We start from the raw sequence: 6210 nt of genomic DNA, 5'->3' as shown, positions 1-6210 counted from the left end.
AGGATCAGTTTTTATCAGATAGATATCACAGAGGGGTTCTCAGCTGTGCACCATAAAGAAATGAAAATGAGATTTGTTTGAGTGTACCGCGGTGTGGTGCAGGAGGAACTCTATTGGCTGTGTGCCACGGCTGCCCCTAACCACATTCATACATTCATCCACATGTCTCACATTCATACCAGCATAACACTGAGAAACACCACCAATACATCAGCTAATGTGGCTCTTTCTTGATGCCATCTTTTTTTTAAAAGTATGTTTTTGGGCTTTTTTGCCTTTTTTCAAATACGATAGTGCAGATACTGTCAGGAAGCAGGTGGAAGACAGATGGGGTGGCAGACACAATATCTTGGCAGTCGTGGCCTACTGGTTAGGGCTTCGGGCTTGTAACCAAAGGAATGCCGGTTCGATCACCGACTCAGTAGGAAAAATGTAGGCAGGGGAAGTAGTTCTCTCCCATGCCCACATCCACGGCTGAAGTGCTCTTGAGCAAGGCACCTAACCCCTCACTGCTCCCCGAGCGCCGCTGTAGCAGGCAGCTCACTGCTCCGGGTTAGTGTGTGCTTCAACTCACTGTGTTGTGTGCTGTGTGTGTTTCACTAATTCACGGATTGGGATAAATTCAGAGACCAAATTTCCCTCGCGGAATCAAAAGAGTATATATACTTATACATCAGATAATGTGGCTCTCTGTTGATGACATCTGTATGTTTTTTGCCTTTTTTTCAGGTATGATAGTGCAGACCCTGTCAGGAAGCAAGTGGAAGAGAGATGGGGTGACAGACACAATATCTTGCAGGGTAACCACATAACCAGCTCCATGTATTCCAACTGGATGATTAAAGCTCTCAAGAAAAAAACTGATGATTCTCAAGAGAAAGGGTGTGTGTGAGCAACCTCCACTTTACTCATCTTGCACTGGATCATCTTCCTGAATCTCAATATTCTTATCACAACAAATCTGGGGAAATTACCAAGTCAGAACCAGTCAGAGGCTACAGTCATTGTTTTGCACTTTTATGATCACCAAAAGTATTGGTTTTACCAAAAATATTTGGCAATATTTCCAAACTACAAAAATAAACACCTAAAGTATTTCGTTTTGATACAAAATACAAAGCCATTTTCTTCAACCCAATAAAATACAAATGCCAAAATAATATTTTGTATTTGAAATATGTATCTTAAATACATGTATCACAAATACTGCCCAACCCTGATCACACATGTTTGTGCAAAATTCAGAGTTGAATTGAGAATGACTCCTAAATTCCAATTAAATTCTTAAATTTGAATTGAAATTGAATTGAGGTCAAAAACAGGATGTAGAATTACAATTTGAATTTGAAATATAGCTGCAAGCAGCAATGTGGGGGCCAAGCAGTGCGCTATAGCAGGAATGGCGTTGCCATGGCATGAGCAAGCACTCACAGCAAGTTTGATTGCAATTGGATAAAGAATGGCTGAGAAATAAGCTCATTTACTTTGTTATAGTGCCCCTAGAGGCGAAAATAACACCAATGTCCTTGTGCGTTCTCACAATCAGCTACCATGTCCCTGGACTTCATACACCAAAGAGTTGCTGAGATGTGAGCTCAATTTGTTTATTACAGCACCCCTAGAGGCCAAATGAGACCACTTTACTTGCATGTCCTCACAATGTCTCTGTATTAAGTTTGGACTTCATACATCAAAGCGTTGGATACACTTCCTGTATTGCAGCGCCCCCTATAGAGACCAAATGATTCCAATTTCCTAGTGCGTCATCATAATCAGGTAACAGGTCCTTATACCAAGTTTGGACTTTGTACACCAAAGCGTTGCCGAGATACAAGCTCACTTCCTGTATTACAGCGCCCCCTATAGAGGCCACATGATGCCAATTTCCTAGTGCGTCCTCACAATCAGATACCAAGTCCCTGTACCAAGTTTGGACTTCATACATTAAAGCATAGCCGAGATGTTAGCCCACTTCCTGTTTGGTGGCTTCATCGCCATATTTGATTGGCTGTCACGGGCAAACAAAAATGAAATTAAAAGATCTGACAAGTATCGTTTGTGCGGCTCGGTCTGAAGATCATCTCCGACAAGTTCTGTGAAAATCGGATGAAATTTGTAACCGCTGAATATGGCGGAGGTCCAATATGGCCGAAAGTGATAGGATAGGGGTCGATGAACTCTGTATGGTCAAAGGATTCAGACACTACCTCAATTGTGAAAATCAGACAAAAGAGTCAAGGATCACGCGCATGAACGCATGTCCAGCATTTAACTGGTGGTGGCGCTAGAGTGTTCAATGTATATGCATATAAATTGCTGTGAGTGATTGGGACACTGTCCTGACTAATGGTATCGAGTTTTGTTATGTTAACTCAAAGTGCCACAGAGATGTTAGTCCACTTCCTGTTTGGCGCTTCATCGCCATATTTGATTGGCTGTCACGGGCAAACAAAAATGAAATTGAAAAATCTGACAAGTATCGTTTGTGCGGCTCGAGCAGAAGATCATCTCCGCCAAGTTCCGTGAAAATCGGATGAAATTTGTGAACGCTGAAACTTTTCGTAGAGTTTGGACTAAATCCAATATGGCGGGGGTCCAATATGGCGAAAAGTGACGTAATAGGGGTCATTGAACTTAGGTCGGTCCAGGGATTCCAACGGTGCCTGATATGTGAAAATCGGACACACCGTTCAATGGTCACATGTGTGAATGCAATCCAGGTTCGACCCATTGGTGGCGCTAGAGTGTTGGGCATAGAGTTCTGTAAATTGGTGAAAGTGATCATGGGACAGTGCTGAATCAGTGTGCCGAATTTCATAACTTTAGACCCAGCGGTTCAATTTTCGGCCAGATTTTGACCTGTTGGTGGCGCTAGACGGCTGGGTTTAGAGGTCCGTAAATGAGCGTGAGTGGTCAGTGGAGTGTCCCGAAACTTTCTGCCAAAAAATCTGCACTTTTTAGCCAGGCGTTCTATGAGCTGCCATAGACTCCAATGGCAGAATAATAATAGGAAAAGCTAGTAACTCAATGGGGGCCTTCGCAGCAAGTAACCTTCCCAAAACTGAATGTATGTGAGATTCAACACATTCTTTCTGTTGTGTGACTGAAACTGCTTTGAATTGCCATGAATTTAATTCCACTTATTGTCATTTCAGCTTCCTGTGGGGCCAATACAATTCAAATTCCAATTCATGAATTGAGTGGAGACCCATTCTAAAATTCGGAACAAGCACAAGCCTGCAATCAATGCACTTGACATAATCAAGGGAATGCCAAAGACGCTGTAACCCTAAATGCATTTGGAGTTAGAGTTAAGGCCTATTCACACCAAGAACGATACTAGACTATAAATAGATATCGTTCTCGTTAATATGAATGACGACGTTCATACATAAACTATAACGATAATGACATGAAGAACGATATCGTTGGGGATCACTTTCAGAGCGATTTTCAGAACGATAAAAAGCTAATAGCCAATCAGAACCCATATAATTTTAACCGTCACATTCATTAACACAAGGAGAGACTTTGTTTATCGTTGTTCAGTGTGAACGCTTTTATCGTTATGGTTATAGTTATCGTTATCGTTCTTGGTGTGAATAGGCCTTAAGAGCGACGCTAGTCTGGTGAAGTAGGAGGCCTTGAAGGAAGCCAAAAGAGAGCCTTCCTTCCTTCCTTCATGAGAGGAGTGTGAGCAGGGCTGAGCGATGTTAGTCTGGTGAAGTTGGGAGCAGGGCCTTGTGAAGCGGAGAGCGAAGAGCATGAGTGACGGCTTCAAACGGGTATTTGGAGGTATTGGGCCCAGGGGTCCCTCGAGGTTTTCACAGGGGGTTTCACTGGAGCGCAGACACATAATATTGATCCTTTAAAGTAGTTGCCTCTCCGCACAGCCTAGACAGAGAGAGAATGAGACACAGAGAAAGAGAGAGAGAGAACAAGAGAGAGAGAGAGAGCGATTGAAGTTATGCAGTGCTCACAGCTCACTTTGAGGGAGGCCCAGGGGAAGCCAGGCAGTATTGACTGCCTTACGTGTGTGTGTGTGTGTGTGTGTGTGTGTGTTTGTGCATGTGTACGTGTGTGTGTGTGAGTGTGTGTGTGTGTGTAACACACACAGAGAGAGAGGGAACATTCAGTCCTCCTGAAAAATGAATTCTCTGAACCCCTGAAGGGTCGACTGAGCCTCCTCCCCTCCCCTCCCCCCACAGGTCTGCTAGTACTGGCCCAGGAGTCTGTCCCCATGGATCCACACCAGGCCTGGGCCTAATTTGGACCACAGGCAGGCCAGATCTGCACCAGTTATCTGCCATGCGGCATGCCTCTTTGAGCCCCGCAGGTGTTGTGCCGAGTTTCTATTTTTCACCAGAGCTGCAGAGAGTAAGTGTGTGTGTGTGTGTACCTTCACCACAGCTCAGAGTGTGTGTGTGTGTGTGTATGTGTATGTGTGTGTGTGTGTGTGTGTGTGTGTGTTTGTGTGTGTGTGTGTATGTACCTATGTACCTTCATCAGAACTCATGGAGTGTGTGTGTGCGTACCTTCATCAGAGCTCAGAGTGTATGTGTGTGTGTATGTGTGTTTGTGTCTGTGTGTGTGTGTACCCTCATCAGAGCTCAGAGTGTATGTGTGTGTTTATGTGCTCATGGAGTGTGTGTGTGTGTGTGTGTATATGTACCTTCATCAGAGCTCATGGAGTGTGTGTGTGTGTGTGTGTGTGTACCTTCATCAGAGCTCAGAGGTTGTCCACGTCAGCATCAGCGCAGTGACAGCCCGCAGCTGCAGTGGCGTTCCCGTATGAACCCCAGCGGAACGGCTCTCCTCAGGCTCCATCTGCCGAGCCCAGTCTCTTTCGTAACCTCCGGCCTGCGCCTCACCTCGCCTCACTGGAATCCTCGGAATGTCGTCTCTTTTCCCTCGTTTTCTACCGCTCTGTGAAAAACATTGCCTGTTCGAAAAGTGCGTCACGGCCCTGAGCTGAAATGTCGCACATTGGTGCGAAGGGGAAGGCTCTGGCTGGCCTCTTGGCCTTGCAGCGCAGGCTCTTAGACACCAGTGCAAATATTTGTGCCAATGACATCACTTTAACAAAGGGCTTAGACAATCAAAGGAAAGCGCAGCCCCAGTTTTGCGTAATCTTGTGTAGAAAAAGAAGGCTTACAGACAAAGCCTCGTCATATTTTTGGTCTGATAGGACACATGGTTTTATAATACACTTGCATATGTGTCTGTGTGTGAATACATGCTTGTGTGTGTGTGTGCATGTGTGCACATTTGTACAATATCCTCCTGACTACCAGCAGTTCAATTTTGTCCTCTCTAGAGGACCTTTATAAACCGGAATATCTCCCACACCATACATTCTACTGAGCTAATTCCTTTTGTTCTCTAAAGAGGACATTTAGGGCTTTTAAATGGTATCACATGTATAGGGGTGGGTATTTGGGAACTTCCTCTTCCTCTTCAAAGAAAATGGCGGCCATCACCACAAGGACATTTTATGGAAAGAAGAAAAGTAAGTGCTTAATCAAGTTAGTTGAGCATTTAACATTTAAAATGTTGTTGTTGTTGTTTTTTCTACGAATCTCTTAAAAACACTTAAAATAATTTTCTGAAGTAATGTAACAATGTTTTACCATCATAGGAGAGTGTTAAACAATTGTCCTCCGCAGTGGACATTTGTAGTTACTACCTCCATTTTGTTCTCTATTTTACTTATTATATGATTCAGTTTTATGTGTACGGTGTTATGAAGTCCATTGTAATGGACACTTGATATTTCTTAAATAAAAAATTAAAATAAAAAATAAAAAGTTTTCAGTATGCTCATTGTCTTCCAAACTATTGGGGAAGTTAAGAAAAAAAAGAATTTGGAGATATTTTTTTTCTTGGTAGTCAGGAATATGTGCTGGGTGTGTGCTTGTGTGTGTGTTCATGTGAATGTGTACATGCTTCTTTGTGTGTGGTGTGTGTGTGTGTGTGTGTGTGTGTGCAGGGCCGGATTATCCATAAGGGCCAGTGGGCCTGTGCCCAGGGGCACCAACCATGGGAGGGCACCACATGACACATGCTTTAAAATATTTTTTTATAAATTGTTATATTATTCACTTGAAATTGTTGAAAGACCATACATTATTTGTTTTGTTAACATGATAAATGATAAATAAATCAAAATTAGGCTACATGATCACTATCACTCCCCCTCCCCAATCTGTC

At 43.4% G+C, this 6210-nt stretch overlaps 1 long non-coding RNA gene across 1 annotated transcript; it reads left to right on the top strand.

Moving 5' to 3' along the window:
• The first annotated feature begins 510 nt into the window (after positions 1–510).
• On the top strand, positions 511–5741 carry LOC121680473. The gene is made up of 4 exons (XR_006021717.1): positions 511–552; positions 730–882; positions 4209–4377; positions 4727–5741. It is a non-coding gene; the product is annotated as an uncharacterized LOC121680473 (long non-coding RNA).
• Positions 5742–6210: the final 469 nt, after the last annotated feature.

This window comes from Alosa sapidissima, chromosome 13 (assembly GCF_018492685.1).
Source record: "Alosa sapidissima isolate fAloSap1 chromosome 13, fAloSap1.pri, whole genome shotgun sequence".
Taxonomy (NCBI): Eukaryota; Metazoa; Chordata; class Actinopteri; order Clupeiformes; family Clupeidae; genus Alosa; species Alosa sapidissima.
Note: the sequence above shows the minus strand (reverse complement) of the source record. Positions and strands in the feature narration are given on the sequence as shown.